This window comes from Lacerta agilis, chromosome 3 (assembly GCF_009819535.1).
Source record: "Lacerta agilis isolate rLacAgi1 chromosome 3, rLacAgi1.pri, whole genome shotgun sequence".
In the NCBI taxonomy this organism is placed as follows: Eukaryota; Metazoa; Chordata; class Lepidosauria; order Squamata; family Lacertidae; genus Lacerta; species Lacerta agilis.
In genome coordinates, this window is record NC_046314.1 from 24,067,918 (window position 1) to 24,086,451 (window position 18,534).

General features: G+C 40.1%; 1 protein-coding gene across 3 annotated transcripts in view; it reads right to left on the minus strand.

Annotated features, from left to right (window-relative positions):
* MYT1L (myelin transcription factor 1 like) overlaps positions 1-17,995 on the minus strand; it is a 264,817-nt gene extending 246,822 nt beyond the window's left edge. The window contains exons 1-2 of one of the 3 annotated variants that reach the window (XM_033143039.1): positions 17,870-17,928; positions 15,317-15,325 (exon numbers count right to left, since the gene is read on the minus strand). The gene's annotated coding sequence lies outside the window, so the exon portion shown is untranslated. Of the gene's footprint in view, positions 1-15,316; positions 16,208-17,869 lie in introns of those variants that run through there. The other 2 variants (XM_033143037.1, XM_033143041.1) reach the window with 2 other exon arrangements.
* Between the last annotated feature and the right edge of the window lie 539 nt (positions 17,996-18,534).

An 18,534-nucleotide genomic window follows, 5' to 3' on the forward strand; every position in this document is an offset into this window, starting at 1 on the left:
AATAATAATAATAATAATAATAATAATAATAATAATAATAATAATTTATTTATACTCCACCCATCTGGCTTGGTTTCCCCAGCCATTCTGGGTGGCTCCCAACATAATATTAATCAGAATAATTAAAAAGCAATAAAACATCAAACATTAAAAACTTCCCCAAACAGGGCTGCCTTCAGATGTCTTCTAAAAGTCAGATAGTTGTTTATTTCCTTGACATCTGATGAGAGGGCGTTCCACAGGGCGGGCGCCACTACACTACCGACAAGACCCTCTGCCTGGTTCTCTGTAGCTTCAAGGAGTGATGCCCATTGGATTGCCAGGCAATAGGCCAATAACTACTGGCTTAAGCTGTGTCAGAATGTTCAACTCGATGCTGAGCATCCCACTTCTACAACAAGCATAGAAACCAAGCGGATTGCCAGAAAAGACAAACCCCTTCCTCTGTGCCCTGCACAGAAATGCAGCAGGCTGCTTGACGTGTAATGGAGTTCGCAGTCCCTCCTCTGCTAACTGCCCCCCCCACCACCACCAACAAGCTAGCAAGATGTTTTGCAGGTAAGTAACTTCTCTAGCCTTATTTAAAACAACACATTAAAACAGCAGTTCTGTGTGGCTACACATAGAATCACACACGAGCAAGTGCACGTTTGTGAGAGAGGAGATTTTGTTTATTTATGATATTTGCATACAGTACTGTGTTTCATAATGGATATCCCAGGACATTCTTAATAGCAAAAGCAGTACATGAGTGAGGAGGACTGCAGAACCACCCTCACACCTGCATTCCTCCTCTGCAGCAGTTCACACCTTGTGAATGTTCTTAGCTTAACTCCAACACAAGTGGGAAGCATACAGAGAAGAGGGCCTGCAGGGTGGTCAATAGCAAGTGCACAGAGGGTTCAAACACCTTGCACAAGCACACTGCCTTTGTCGTTAAAATCAGTCCCACCATTTCTACATGAATGCCATGTTTACATACACAGAACTGTTGGTGTCTTATCTAGTTCGGCCCTAAAGTGAAGCTCTTCCAGTATGCTTCTAATCCAGCATAGGGGAAATCCAAGCACAATCACTATTTCTGTGTTAATGCACTCGTTTGCTGTGAATTTATGGCTACAGAACCTGCCACACGATGTGCTGCCTCTTTTCAGATATAACCAATATTCTGCTTGTGCCGCAGAATTTTTTGTTCCTGCCTATTCTTGATAGCAGCTGCTTGCACTACCGCCTTGCACCCTATATGCCTTTAACTAGTGAATGCCATTAAATCAACTTCTCTAATTGGCCAAGGGCCTTGTTTTGAGATCACCATCTCTGTGTAGTAATTTATTGCAGTAGGAGTGCAGGGCTCTGATCAGCTCAAGCACTTAACATACACAGCTTTAAGCATGTGAATAAAGCATGTGTGATAATGACTAGGTAGAATGGGATGTAGGGGGCAGGATTGAGACAGATTGTCATTGCCACCCCATATTTATCTCATTGGTACACACTGGGAAAGAACAAAAGCAAACAGTTCACCGCCTATAAACTCCAAAACTTTGCATTTCTTTCACTTGTTATGTTTGTTAATGATAATATCAGCAATTAAATATAAGCACGCACACCTGTATCTCTGGAATTTACTATCCAGCTCACTTGGCCTCAGACTTCTTAGTATGATGCAGACTCCAGAAAATAGAAGCTATATGCTTTTAAAATCTCTTACACAGAACAGAGGTCCAGTACAGCATAGTTAATTTGTGAACGTGGTACATGCATGTCTTTAAACAATGCCTTCTTCCCAAGAACTTAAAATGGTTGATCTCAATATATATGCATATCCCACTAGAGGCAGAAACCTGGGTTCAACTCAGCTCAAGTATTTATGGCCTTGGTAGATGAACTGTGGAACATTTTGCACATGAAGGACATTCAGGAAAGTTTTCAATTTTTATTTGTGTATAGTGGGCCTGAGACGGACAATGATGCAGTAAGTAAAAAAAAAGAAAAAAGAATCTTAATTTGAAAACAGTTCAACATTGTCTAAACTATGGTCTCGTATCTTGCTGGAAATTAATTTGGCTGTACAGCCACTGAATTTCGTAAATGTTGGATGCTTTGCAACCCCTAAGCCAGGGAGTCATCTGAAGGCAGCCGTGTATGCTTATTGTTTATTTATATTTATGTTTATATATGTTTACTTTTTATTATGTTTTTATATATGTTGGAACCTGCTCAGAGTGGCTGGGGCAACCCACCCAGATGGGGTGTAAATAATAAAGTTGTTGTTGTTGTTGACATCTCTATTTTCATCAGAGAAATGTTGGAGAGTATGGCAGGGCAGAGCTCTATAAGTCCATGCTGGAAATAATCACTGGTAGTATTCAATGTTTCATTAACAACAATAACAGCAACAGCAGAAACCATAACATTAATTGATGCATACAAAACATTCCATGCCCATCATTATATCCACCTGGGAAACATTCAGTCTTCTGCACAGTTCTGATTGCCACTCATCTGAGGATGTCTCAAAGATGGAAAGAAACAGAGTATTTAAAGGTGATCATGGAATGGATAACCTTTCACATAAAACTGGTTGAAAGTTTTGTGGCTTTTTCCTGGGGGCGGGGGTGGAATTCCAAGGGTTGTAAATGCTAGAGTTTTTGTATAATTGTGAATGGACCAGTTTTTAATGGAGAGACAGATTTCTCCCACACTATACTGCAGTTTTGGGTCACCCAATGAAATTCATTAAGCTCAGAAGAACAACAACAAAAGTACTTCTTCAGATAGAGTTCAATTAACTAAACACTGTACTGTTCACTGTAGCAAGATGTGACAAAGGACCCTTGCTTAAATTGTTTTTAAATAAGGTTAGACAAATTTGATAGATCCATAAAGGGTTATTAGCTGCGTTAGCTAAATAGAAACACCATGTACAGAGGCACTGTACCTCTGAAAGGCACTTACTGGGGACAAACAACAAGAGATGGTACATTTGAATAATGCAGAGTGGCTGCCTTTAGAAAAAGAATGCTAGTTTAATCTACAATATAAATATATTTTTTCAGTGAGAAAGCTATTCAGGAATCTCTGTAGAAAGTGAGTGGGTCTGCATTATGTAACCAGTCTCTACATTTTGTGTCTTCATGTTGTAATCATTATAAAATGTTATTATCTATACCCTCCCCTCCCAGTCTTCATCATACAAGAATGTCTATCTACACTGCTCAAGGAACAATTTATGTTGGTCTTAAATTAGGATACAATTCAAACTGGAATTTGACTTTTAAACTGTTTGAGTCGTAAGCTTGCTCTAGTGTTTTCTACCATATAAAATTCCCACAGGAGACCAAATAAGACAATGCCATACAAGTTTCCATTTATTATCATACTTTTCCATTCCTTACCACTCTGGAGAATTTTCATGGTCAAGGCTATGTTTCATTAACATTGTTTGGAAACATTTTATTCATTTCTGGTGTGACATAAGGTGTTATTTATACCATAGTTTTTAACACAAATTACTGCTATTCATTAAGTTCTTAAATTTGTCCCTGTGTTTAAATCACCCCAAATCTAGGAAGTAACAGGCCACTTGAATGCCTGCTGCCAACAAACAAATATCCAAGTTGGGATTATACATTATTACTTAAGGTGTTGAATACTGATGAATACAGGTTCGCTAGCTATCTCATACATGCTCACAGCAGCCTGTCATGATGCCACTAATGCTCATCCATGCGCAAAAACCTGCCTCCATGCATAGGAAGCAGTTGCTGGATAAGACTGACTTATTTTCAAACCTACCCTTTATGAAAAGCTCCATATGTGTAATAAATGTAGGCAATTATTACTATATTTCCAGGAAACAGTCAGCAACCCACACTTCACTTTTGCAGTACAAAACGTACATTAAGTGACGTACCTGCCTCAAATACAGGGCATATAATTTTGTGATAACTGGAAGTACAGCACCTCCAAACTGTTAATGGATGTTCATCCAAATTTGCATGCGGGCACCAATACCACTCATTGGGAAACTTCAAATAGTATTTTTAGATGTCCCCAAACTGGGTACACTCCATTTTAGTGGGCTGCAGGACTTGTTTCCAAAAGGTTAATATTAGCTGAAATATTATAATATGCTAAAGCATATATATTTAGTTTGTGTATATATAATACCAACTTCAAAGACCATGACTGGTTTTAGGGAGCTAATTCAAGAATCCCTCTAATACAGCAAGGCCCCATGAAAGGACCTTAGTATGCATACAGAAGGTCCCATACTCAATCAATGGCATGTCCAAGTGGTAGGGCTGTGGAAGGTTCCTGTCTGAAAACCTGGAGAGTTGATACTATTCAGCATAGACAACGCTAAGCTACATAGATCAATGGACTGAATTCATATAGGATGGTTTCCTACGTTCTATTGTTCCACACTTTCAGAATTACAGAAATGCAAGGAGCAAGTGAAATGCAGAACTAGCTTCCTGTTTGTGAACTTCCCTCTGTAAAGATCAGAGCAAAGCTGGACATCTCCTCCCCACAGTGAGATGAGTTAACTCCAGATATAAAGACAGCTTACATCTCATTCTGGGGGAGGGCTTCAGGGTGGATGTGGAGAGGTCCATACACTGTGCTTCAGCAGCAGGAGTGTAAACAAAAGCAGCATGGACCACACACATTCTTCCTCTCATGTATCTTCTTCATAAAGTTGCTAAAGCTCCTGTGTACTTCAGCACTAAAGATGATAATCATTCTATGTCTGTCCTGAAAATGAAATATCCCTGACAGATCATGACTAGCAAATAAAATTCCCTTTAATTATAAATGGAATTGGTGTGGATAGAAGCCTTCAGAGATGAACTAATTTGGAAGATTTAGACATCTGATTGTAGTTAATTTGCAACAGAATGGAACTGTTTTGTACTGAAATAAGCACACTCAAGATCATCATCAATCTAAATATAGCTTCACTACACATCAGAAGATGCTCTTGGGTGTGAAATGTACCATGCATGTTGCCACCTATATTAAGAAAAGGGAGCAATGATAATGCCTTTGTTTTTTCCTTGGCTGTCCAGCAAATTTAACTATCCATACTTTAAATGCACCACACACAGTGAAATTTAAATGCATCACACATGGCCATTATATTTTTCAGTGTGGAAAAAAGGATTAATATTAGATTTGGTCAGGAAACATATCTTGATCAGGTATAGTTCTAATGAGCATCTGCCTAATTTGTGGAAGTCATGAAACTCTTTGTCCTGGAAAAGTCAGTTTGCCCCTTCTCTTGTTTCATTGTATGGCAAAACTGTTATTTTTTTGTTTAGGCAGACTTTTGGTTTATTAGATAGATAAGGGAGCTGCTCCAGACTAATTTGAAATCACTCTTTTTCCTGAAGTCACTGCTAGAAGTGGGAGAAGAAAAAGGCTACACTTTTTGTAGTTTTACGTAATCACACAGGTTTTTGTTAGATTGCATTTACAGTGTTTACTTCTACTGGTATCCTTACAAATTTATTTCTGCCTCAAAAGTGCTGACTCTGAACTGGAAAGTAGTTGGCAACTGGCAAGAGCTAAAGCTGTATCTCAAAATGAAGAGGCTCTGAATGAAAATTTGCGTTTGTCATTTTATAGACATGACTGTTTAATTTCACTACATCAAAACATGCTTAGTCAGATAAACCGAATGAAAACAACAATACTCTTAACACTGAAATAGGAATTAATATGAAAGAAATTAATAGTTGTTGGATGCATTAAGGAACAATGCATTAAGTCTGACAGGGATCCAGATTTCACAGGTTTAAAAATCTGTGCTTCAGCCTTTATTCAAGGGGAGGCTTTTTTTATATAGCTTGTTCTAATCTCCCACAGCTCCAGAACAGTGCAAGGGACTGTCAACAGTGTGGGAAAGTAAGCCCTCGCGATGTCACCATAGTAATGGAAGCCTGCCACAAAATGCTGTTCAGCCACCCTTTCTCGGCAGCAGGATGTAGAGGTGACAGGAAGTCAGGCCTTGTTTCCTGGTAATGTCTCACATCGCCACATAACTCCCCTGCACACAATGCAGTGGCCGGTGGGGGGCGGATCCAACTTCACTCCCTCTTCCTCTGTTGGTGGCACATACCCTCCCTCCCTGATTCTCAATGCAGCCTAGGGTGGTTTGGGGCTGTATAGGAACTTTTTGCTCACTGGTTGCTCATTGTGGCTGATGAGTTTTTTCACCCGCTCTACACTGACCAGTGGGCAGATGTCATTAGGGGTCTGGTCTACCACTGTAGACAAGCATATCTGGTTCAATTTGGTCACTTTTGGTAGTTAGCTGTGGGATGGGGAGAAATAAAAATTTCAACAAGGTGACAGCCTTAGAAACCTTTCATGGTGAAGCCTGAGGATGGCTCTTTGCTCTATGGGGCCCAGGAGCTGGATAAAGACATCTCTGAGGCCAATCAGCCTCACCAGCCTGGCGCTTTGGGGCACTAGAGGGGGGTGAAGCCTGGGATAAGGTGTAGGCACTTCTTCCATAGCCCCCATTTCCACAGGCAGGGCGGTTCACCGTACTAGCTGCAGGCTTGGCCTGAGATTCCATTTACTCCCACACCTATAGAGGATTCCCTCTGCAATCATCTGGTTTGTTGTATTTAAGTTCAATAAGGTGGCTGTTAGTCCAACCCAACCTACTGTGTCCATCTCCTTATTCGTCCATTGGATTGCAACCTCTTTCTTCTTCACTGTAAAAGAGCATGAAGGGTCATCAGCCTGTGTTGCTGACGTAGGGTGACACCACCATCAGAGACACACCGTGAGCAAAGGAATCAGTTGCCAGAATGTATCAGTAGAAAATAAGAGCCTGAATTTTAAAGGCCTCCACAAGAAGCAAGCAAGCAATCTTGGGTCAAAATACAGGTGAAACTCGAAAAAATAGAATATCATGGAAAAGTCCATTTATGTAAGCAATTGTTTTCATTAGCTACTGGAGTTTAATATATGAGATAGATTCATGACATGCAAAGCGAGATATGTCAAGCCTTTATTTGTTATAATTGTGATGATTATGGCGTCCAGCTGATGAAAACCCCAAAGTTGAGATTGTTAATTTGGGGTTCTCATCAGCTGTATGCCATAATCATCACAATTATAACAAATAAAGGCTTGACATATCTCGCTTTGCATGTCATGAGTCTATCTCATATATTAGTTTCACCTTTTAAGTTGAGTTACTGAAATAAATGGACCTTTCCACGATATTCTAATTTTTCGAGTTTCATCTGTACTACAAGAGAACTCTGCTGGTGCCCAGCTTCTTTAGTATTGGCGAATGCACCATAAAATATGAGATCAAGGTCTGAAACTGCATTAGCACAACTAAAAGCTATCTGAATTTGCAGCACAAGGTTGAGAAGAGGCAAAATAGAATGTATCCTTTTCTACAAGGTCTCCTGCTTCTTAGTAATAATACCCTGTACATTAGCAAAAGTGGTGGGGACTACTGGAAGGTAATTATGCAGAGCAAATGTATTAAGAATGACAGGACCTCACAGCTGGCATCAGCTATACCTGTAAAACTGCAGCCTGGAGTACCTGAAATTCACCAAATGGCTCCAGCATAGAGCCATCCACATGTGCATTCTAGACAGCAGCCATATATGGGCTTTTCACCCAAACTGGAATGTTTTGCTTGAGATGCTAACACTATGCCAAAAGGGTTTCCCATGTTAATTTTTACCCACATCCATTAAGAGCATGCCACCCACTTTTGTATTCCATGCTCGTTAATCCAGAACTGCTTCTCCAACATCTGCCCTTCACTCATGAGCATGCAGTAACAGGATATCCACTCCTGTATGGCAGGATGTTCTTGGTTAGACCTTGTGGTTAAGGAGAGAGTTTAGTGGGTTCAAAGAATAAACTAAGCCAAACTGTGGCTTAGCTCCTGCACCATACAGAGATAAATATTATGATTATTTTCATGTGTGTGTGTGTGTGTGTGTGTGTGTGTGTGGATAGTTCCAGCTGTAGTATTCTCCATGTTGGGGGGGGGGACATATTAAAAACAAAGAGTAACTGCAATTGTATCCGCATGCAGAAAACCCTAGAACACGAACTTGTTCACAAATGAATATTCAATACTTTTAAACTACAGTGTCAGGAAGTGGTTTGCATGTGTCAATAAGCTATCAGAGATCAAGCAGCGCAGACAGAACTTTTACATCAGCACACATTTCAAACACAATGCTTTTCACTTGAATCCTTTCACATGTTCAGTTGCAAATCAAAACGAATAGAGAAATCAAATTGCATGCAAGTCTGTGTAAAAACAAACTGGGAAACCCAATTGCTCCTAAGTTTCTAAATGTCTATGAATAGGTTACATTACAAAACCTGCCCTTTGGAATTCCCTTTCCTTGAATCTAAGACAGGTGCCATCTCTGTTGTCTTTTTGGCACCTACTTAAAATCTCCCTCTTTCAACAAGCCTTTTAAGCTGATATCTTTCCCAGTATGCATATGTATTAGAATCATGCATATTGATTTATCCCTTGTTTGCCACCCTGGCCTCATTTGGAAGAAAGGGCGGGATACAAATTAAATAAAGAAATAAATCCATTTCTTGACAAAGAAAGTAGGTAACTGGACTTATTTTGGCTCAGCACTACATTGAGTCAGTTCTACACCTGAGATCCATACACAACCCAAGTAAATGTTGTATACTAATGGTAATATGCGTGTTGGGCCACAAATGTTGAATCCGCATAATGGCTTGTGCCCAATATATTTAAAAAGATCATATCCTTGCCTAAAGTCAAATCTGTTCTCAGACTGGCTGAAAGAGCTATCTTAACAATACCATCTATTTGCCAAAATTCAGCAGAAACTGAAATATTGTCAGGGCTGCCCTAAAACTGGGCAACTGCCTTCACCCAGAGGTTTGTCAAACACTTGAGCTTTTCTTTTTTAAGAATAGCTGTAAGCAGTTTATAATGCATAAGAAGCTTTTATCATGCAAGGTTGTGTCACCATATAGATGAGAGTGTAGCATTTTGATGTGTTAAAACAAAATCATGCTACTAAAATCAGTGCATGTTGCTAATTTGCCATCATCTACCCTGAACATTTGGGAAGAGGCTGGATAGAAATTTGAATAAATAAAGCATACTCCAAGACAGCTCGTTTTTAAGTGCAGCCCTACAATCTTGTGCTCTCAGTTTGCATACATAATTTTTAATGCTATCACTGAACATTCTGTCCACAATCCAAAGGCAGTAGATGGTCATGACAGACAGATTGTTGACAAGTCTGCTAGGAAGGGGGAAAAAATCCATTAGTGATCTGGATTTTAAGTCCAAGGAACTGACAATGAAATTGTTTAAATCACAATAGTATCATCAGTTCCTGATTTCTACCAAAACTTAATTTGCTAGCATTTAAATGTTAATATTATTGATAACCAGTAAAATATTTCAACCTATTACTGTTTAGATCATTAGTGACTCTCTCTCTCATTTGTAAACAGGTACAATAACTTGTCCTTGGAGGGGTGCAAATGAGAACATTTCTTGGCCTGATGTATATGTGAAGCTAATCCCTTGAGGAAATATTGTTTTTAAACTTGTCAAAAGCATAGTAGTTTTTCAGGATATTTGGAAATGGGAATAAAGTTGACTAGCTAGTCCCTTGGACTATCAAATGGATCGAAGATATTGATAATTATGAGGTAAATTTGGGACACTGGTGTGAATTATAAATTTTATGGTATTCAAAAGTATACAACCTGTTGAAAATCACATTTTGCTAACAACATGCTTTATCAAGACTATTCTGGTTCCCACTAAAATATTTGGAAGACAATGGCCTGGTCAAGCTAACCCAAATCTTTGCTTAGCATGACAATTCTTTGCTTAGTTTGACACTTTGCTCCTCCCCTGTCTTTTTGCAGTTGCACCAAGGTAAAACAAAGTTGGGTTTGGCATGTTGTCCAACCCCAGAGTTGTGGTTAAGTTTTATTCAGACTAACCATGAGCTATAACAAAGAACAAACCTTGGCCTCTGGTCAAATTCATTAATGCCCTTTTATGCTTACCATTTTAATGTACCTTTTTAATGACACATTCTAAAACAGACACACACACACACACACACAACACTTAAGGCCACAATTCAAACTTAACCGGATTGTTTCTAGTGTCTCTAATCCTTAGCATGCCTTCTACTAACTAAGTCCTAATGAATTCTGGGAGATTTAATTCTGAGTAAACAGCGTTAGGACAGGGTTTCACATTACTTTCAATTATTTGTCATAATGTATGTTTGTCTGATGCTTCACATACACAAATCTCAATAAGTCTATCAACTACCCTTTGTGGTAGGCCAAAATTATACAGTATATGCATTTTTAAAGGAAGTTGATGAGACACACACAATGACTTTGTGGCTGAGGAAGGATTTGAACTGGGAATCATTCTCACCCCTAGCTGCTGCTTTGAGCCACTATGCCACACTAACTCCCTGAAATCACAATGGTTAAAGTCATATTCAAGAGCTCCAGAGACAAAATCAATCCTGCTTAAGCCCCACTGAACTAAATGTGAACGGAGCTAGTTGCAACAGAGTTCTCCTTTATTTTAATACAACTTCAGGACAAATGACTTTGCCTGGACTGGTACAAATGTGTTCTTGTTGCAGCTCTCAAACACATTAAGATGAGCTCAACTTTAAACAGATTGGGTCCTCACAATTATTTCTTGGTTATGTTTTCTGCAATAAATTTCCTGTAAGTTTTGTGTGTGTGTGTGTGTGAGTGAGAGAGAGAGAGAGAGAGAGAGAGAGAGCACTGTACAAGATGATATCCCACCACCTCTAGAAAACTTTCAGAATGTGAGCTGAGATAGGATACGGTGATAAGCAATCTCATAACATGCCTGATACATGTTAGGTATGTGTGTCACAACACTACTAACCACCATGATGGAGGCGAAATCATGCTATGTTGACTTTATCACATCAGCTGCAATCCCAAAAATGGTTGTACAAATCCACTACTACTGACAACAACCCCTCTTTTAAACTAGAGGCAGTACGAGAGAAACATATTTTACTGGCCCACTTATTTACCTGCATAGCCTCAATTCTTTTCTTTTTTTTAACCGAGACAAAAAGACCCAATGCTAATCAGGATAAACCAGGCTTCCCTGGTTTAGTATACATTTTAAATCAAGAGGTTCTCCTCAGCTGTGCTCTTATAAAAAGCATGTCAGAACCTCAGTCCATAGCGCCATGCATGGCCCATTGATTCAACATCCTTTGGAAGGAAGTACTAATACGTCATGATTCCTTCTTCAAGACAGATTGAAGAGAAATATTGTTTAAAATATATTTTTCACCTCCAATCTGTTAGTCCCTCCAAAGCACCTTGTATCAGAGTTTTCAGTTGTGTGATCCATCAAGCATAGCAGAATCATTATGTACAGCCTAGAAGCAGAAACAACATCCCACCCGGTGTTAAATGTGAGGCAGGACTCAAAGGCAAAAGAAGACCATCCCTTCCATAATTTCTTCAAACAACAAATCTCAGGTATCCTAAGCTCACAGCATTGGGGGGGGAGGGGGGTTATATGAAAAAGAACAAATGTTCAGGAAGTGACAGAGATGGACAGAGTTAAATGCTGCAACATGGTACTTATTCACAGCACATTAGGCAGAAGAACACTAAAATTAGGCATAACGTTTTATTCCCTTGGTAATATTCTTCGGCCCTGACCAGATATGGCAGAAGACAAAATTTTGCTTGGAAAATGAATTTTGTCACTAACTCTGCCCAATAATACCCCAATAAGTATAAAATGTAAGGTGGAACCATATAGTCTGTTGGACCCAGTACCTGAACATTTAAGCTAATCCATCACGAACTTGACTATTTAATATGTTCTTCATTTCTACAACCAAAAGAGAAATAAATTCTAGAAGGCTGAAAAATGTAGAAAGCTAAAAACATCCAGTCCCAGAACAACATACAACTGAAGCTAAATAAATAAGGTTTTGCTGTTATAAACAGCATATATGGACACTGGGGACAAAGAAGCTTTAACTGTGCTGTGTTCAAGACCAAAGTAGCTGTCTGCTCAAAACCTATCATGCAAATGATTTTTAAAACAGTGCTTTCCCTACCACCCCATGGCCAGTAACAACTAGCAATGAGCAGCACAATCCACAACCCACAACTTACAAGCAGCTGGGTCATTGCCAGATAGAAATAGAGCGTCAGGATATACCATGCCCTTTTTCTAATCAGTTTCCCAATTCAAGAGCACCATGCTGGCATGAGATATGCCATGCTGGGATGAGGGAGATGGGTTTTGAAAACAGCAGACCCTGATGCTGAATGGCCTTAAAATCTCCAATCTTACAGATGTTTATGAGTTTGCCTGGTGCAGAGCTATAATCAATTTGCTTATGCCTGACCCTCAAGATGCATTAAATTTATCCTGAAGGAAACTAGTGTCTGAAACCAATCGGCCCGACTCATTAGACACGTGGGAGTTTCAGAGAACCGAAGGGCCTACTGGCAGATGCAACATTGATTTCTGTATGTTCACAATTTACCAGACTGCTCCATACTAGACATGATGGCTCTCTATGGGGTGCCCTGCAGCCTTGATTATTTCACATCCAAGCTGGCTAGCATAGTTATGTGGCAAATGTATATTTGCAGCCTTTCCCAATGAGCAATATCAAACTTTGGTATCCACACCATATCTAACGTGATAAAAATAAATCATCATTTTACTTTAATGGTCTGTTAGACATTTTTTCAACTTGAACCACTTCTCTATTGTCCTTCAATCATTTTGTAACTTTTAATTTTTCACATAAACATGCTGGTACTAATAAATGAATAATGTACTTTAATGGGAGGAAATCACATTTAATCAATATACTATTAGCATAGGTGAACTGTACTTTGTTGACAAACCTTAGAGAGAATTTACAGCGTACAAGTTACTTGCCCCAATAAACAATTTGCAAATGTTGGGGCTCTTTGGTTCATAAGGGTTTAAATATCACCACAAAGCCTCCCCATTGCTTACAATCAAAGAAGGAACAAACAAACAAGTAATAACAAAATGGTACATTTTGTTGAACTATAATGGCAAGAGTTACATGATGACAACAGCAGTTATTCTGCTTGATACAAGTGTTATCCTAGAAAATGAGATCACTTACTAAATGTGATTCTGAAGGATGGCATTTGAAAGAACAGCTATATTTTGAACTATCATTGTGTCGAAAAGTATACAAGTAATTACTGTGTGCCTGCTTAAGTCATATGTGTGTGTGTGTGTGTGTGTGTGTGTGTTTATTGATAAAGTATAGCAATGGTTATGACTGCAAGGCACCACTGCTTCATTACATTCAGAACAGCACTTTCTGAATTCAACTTGCAAAGTTCCCATGAGAATGTTTGTGGCTGGTTTGTGAGTACACACACCTCTCTCACTATATATATAGGGGTGGGTATACCCACATGTTCATTTTTTTAATATTAACACAACTTCTGCATAATGTGAAATTATGAGGAGTCAAAACAAACTAGAGTTCCTCAAAAAGCAAATTTTATGATTCACTGTATTATATGGAAAACAAGAGCAGGGAAATCTTACCCAAAAAAAACCCCAAGATAGCCTACCATAAAGTCATACTATAAATTAATAACTTCGGTGAACAATCTAGTCACGGATGCAGTGGCAGGAACATACTTCAGCAGTGTATACTCAAACACAAAAGAAGCGCTGTTGGTGGCAATGAGCAAACTATTCTGCATACAGTATTCTCTTAGGCTTGGCACCTAACACTTATTAATTCATCAGACAAGACAATCTGAAGTATAAACTAAGCTAAAAATCAAAGTACTCCTTTTAGCTCTTTCTTAAAATCCCATCCCCACCCCCATTTTCAATTATTTTGTCTTTTTTCTTTCTTTCTTTGTGTAGCTTGTCAGTACAGCTCACTTTTTCCCAGTGGCCAAAAACAGGACCTCTATCTTTTAAAAAGCAATTATGTTTTTATTTACACAGCTTTTTGATTCTCTCACTTATCTGGGTTTTATTTTGTATTATAATCTCACTATACTTAATAAATACATATGCATATGGTGATTTAACTAGATGGTAACCACTAAGTTTAACATCAGCATTCAAACTTGAACAATGAGAGAAAGTGACTGCAAGCTGTTACATATTAAGGGTTAACAGTTTGCTCAAACAATTCTTTGTCTGATGATTATTGTGTAATTTTTACTCAGTTCTCATATTTGGTTTTTCATCAAAGGTAGCCTGAGAACCCCAAAATTTTAAGATTTGCACCTCCTTGGTATACACATATTTTCTACAAAGAAAAGAAGTGAGGGTGTATACTTATAAATTAGACCAAAAAAACAACAACAAAACCCCAAACACTCCACAGTCAATTTCTAGTGGCTAGAGAACTAATTAAATACAATTAAGGGATAATTTATGCTTAATTTCAACCTCACAACCAGGATAGGTTGTTTTTGGCTTTTTTAAAAATTAGGTCAGTTAAAATGAAAACCTCGGTATTTAAGGAGATTAACAACCATTATAACAGGATAAAACTACTCATATCATAAAAAGAAGGAAGGCATTTTCAACCAAACATTCTAGTAATCCAGCACAATTATACAGTAAACATGTAAGTCAATTATTAGATTACTAGAAGACTAAATTATATTCAGGTCCTGTGAAAGACTTTGGAGTAACTGCAATAATAGATTTTACTGCCTACATTTAAATAGGCTTTCTTTTTTGCTATCTCTGTTCTGCTTTTCTATACAGAATATCATTTGGCAGTACAAAAATAATACTTCCCTTCACCCTTTGCCATCTCTGTATCAGTAAGTCGTTAAGGTTCTCAGGATCACAATATAAGGCACAATATTTCAGTCATGAAAATATATACTCTCTCACAAGCATGTCACACAGAATTAATTCCTTCTGAAATTTTAACTGAAACATTTATTAAGACTATCCTTCTGACTTTCTCCTTTTTTAGAAAAACAAAAAATAACGATGCAAACACTGAATAATGGCTGCTGTACATTTCAGAAAACAAAACCACTAAATTCCTGTTTGACCTAGGAGAAGAACCAGGTTCTCTCAATATTTCATATATTTCCCCCCCCCCCCATGCATGCAATAAAAAGAAATAGCCTATTCTTTTGTTCCCTCGTCAAGCAAATCAAATTCCTTGCAGTTGCTGAACAGAAAGCCAAAATAACAAAGTATAAAAGGGGGCATGCTTACCTTTATGGGCTATCAAATGGAACGCAGGAAAATTGCAAAAACAAAGTAGTCCAAATGAATTATCTATGCATGCAGTCCAACTTTGCACTTTCAAGTAGGCCACACCGTCAAGCAATCATTTCAAACAACAAACACCAGCCACCCTGCTTTTCCATCTTCGAGATATTCACCCAGAAATCTGTGACAAACCAGCTTCACGCTAACAACACAAACTCTTGCAATGCTTCCAAATGTCCACCATTTGTTTGCCATTCACCCAGTCAACTTTTTCCAGTGCACATCTTCTCTCTGTGTGTGCATTTTCCGAGGTACAAGAGACAGGAATTGCTCCTCATTTGTATGCTAATTATTTTGCCACACAGACAGAAGTCATAATGTTTTCAGACAGGAACACAATGGATCCAAAGTTGGAAGGCAAGAAATTAATAAGTTGACGCCACTAAACGGCGGAGGAAGATGTACATGTGTGCAGCACTCTGCTTGCTGGATCAGCAGTAGCCTCCATTTAAAAGAACTAGCAGCAGAGAGGCAGGCAGTGGGCTACAGAAAAGCCTAGCTGTGTAGTATATGCATCAAGCACAGGTTCCCTTAGAGACCACATTACTGCAGCAAAATAACATCAGTAGCAGACTGCTGACTGATATCCTCCTCTAGCTGCTATAAACTTCACCTCTGAATTAAGAGAGGGACCCCTCACCTTCCTTTGCCCCCACTTTTGGATTACAACAATAGTTTCTAAATCTCCTGTTTATAAGACTCGCCAACAGAGTCAGGCAAGATTGAGGATGTGTACTGTATGCTGCCTACATTGTTACCCACAGGCCCCTAAATCTCTGGAGGTGTATCATGTGCAATGCTGTATTTAATATAATAGATGGGAATGGTAAATACTACTCAAGCTATTTAACAGCAACCCAGTGAAAAATATATGTTTTTAACACGGGGTCTCTAATTCTATCACCGACAAAAGTCTGCTCATTATAGAAAACGCCAGGAAATTCAGCAAGCTCCCTACCATTTTGACGTGTTTCTTTGGAAAGAATTAAAACTCTGCTTAATCCTTATATAATTGTGCAACGTGTACAGGGTTAACTCCAAGTATGTCTTTAACCTCATTTTGGTTAACAAATAGCCACACATACCTTTGAAGGGAAGGCGCAAGAAAAGCAAACCTTTAATGAGAATAAATTAAAATAAGCCAGGACTGCAGAGCCACATACATTAAACAAAAAGCATCTCTGGTATAAAGTTTGGGAACAAAACTTTTTGTGTGTGTGTCTGTGTATACATACACATACATGTGATGATTCATATACAAAAAGGCTAGGGTATCTGGAAGCTTTCTTCAGAATTTTGCCACTATATGTATTTTGTTTCTGCTGCACTTTCTCCCAAGGCTAGTAAAGAACTGTTTTAAAGGGTCATCACTCAGACACACGTCTAAATTAATTCACTTCAGACACACAGCACATACCTGAAAAGTCTAACCTGCATAATATTCAGTCATAAGACAGGTAACTTTGCTGTTACTGTTGCTTGAAACATGACCCTTTAGGAACTTTGTGACTGTAACCCTATGCTTAAAAGGTCAAAATAAATTTTACTGGCCAGTTCCCTGCACAAGGTTTTTTTTAAAAAATAAAAATAAAACGTATTTTATGCCAACTTTTCTCAATTCAAATTATTGTGGTCAAAACCAGTGAGCTAGGTACAAGCTGTGAGGACCTTTACACAGAGGTGCTCCACAACTACAGGAAAGCCATGAAAAAGAAACCAGAAACACACAGATGGCAACACACACAAACTACTCTTCCTGGTACTATTTTTCCCCCCATTTATAAAACATGTATGGACATTGGAGAAGTAACTCGTGAAGAGCTGCAAGAGAGAAAGCTTTCCCTGTGATTGAGGGAGGAAATCTCTGTCCACTCCACCTTCTCACACAGTATCTTATCAGAGTGCTCTGTGTCTCTCACACACAGACAGTAACACAAGCCTGGATCCATATTATATATATATATATCTCGCACACCATAGTTCCCTCACGAGATCTCTCACACACACGGTCAACCCGCCCCCCCCATTCACTCACATCCCACCGTTTTCTCCCCAACCTCCCCCCTCACACAAGCACAATCTTCCACAATTTCCCTCACAAACGCGCGCGCGCACACACGCACACACACCCCAGTCCCCTCAGAGTTCCGTTCACACACAATACCCACCGCCTCCATCTCTCCCTCGCCCACCACACAATGCAGACACGCGTGAAGTTCCCCCTTCTCAACACACCCCAGTTCTCCCCATCTCTCTCTCTCTCTTCCCCCTACACTCATTCCCCCCTCTTCTTCTTCTCCTCCTTCACCATCCACTAGCTCCTAGCGTTTGTGTGTGTGTTGTGTGTGTGTTGTGTGTGTGTGTGTGTGTGTGTGTGTTGTGTGTGTGTGTGTGTGTGTGTGTGTGTGTGTGCGCGCGCGCGCCCTCCCCCCACCGCCGCCGCCGCCGCCGCCTCCGAACTGCAGCCTCCGCGAAGGGAGAGACAACAATACTGACCGCTCCTGCCGCGGCGGAGGAGGCAGCTGGGCTGACCCCAGCGCGGGAAGTCACACGGCGCACCTCCTTGCGCAGCCACACCAGCCAGAGTAATCCGCCTCTCGCGGCTGCCTGAGGTGGCCCGAGAGAAGAAGGCCCGAGACGAGACGCCGCGGCCAGCGGCGGCCGCGCACCAAGGCTCTCTCGATGGCAATTCCCTTCCCAGCTCGCACTGCAGTCTGAGGGGAAGGGAAAGCCTCGCTGGAGCGCAGCCCGCCCTTCGCTCTCTCTCGCTCGCTCGCTCGCTCTCTCGCTTCCCTCCTGGGCTCTCCCCGGCAGCTCTACAGACGAGGCAGCCAAGCTGAGGGCAAACTTTGCTGACAAATCCTGCCCAACGAGTGTGTGTGTGTGTGTGTGTGTGTCGGGGTGCGCGCGCGCTGCAGCGAAAGAATGCGAGGGCACAAGCATTTCTCTCCCTAGACTCGATTCGGGGAAAGGCGGGACGCCGAGGTATTTCCCCAGGAAGGAAAAGGGATCTTAGAGGGCTGCCCCCTCCCCCGCACCTGGGCTTCCTTTCGCCTCCCCCATCTCGGCTTCTCCATCGACGGAGCCTCCTGGGGCTCCCTCGGTTACACCTAAAGCCTAAAGCAGTGCGTCTGGCCGGGGAAGCAAAAAACAAACAAACA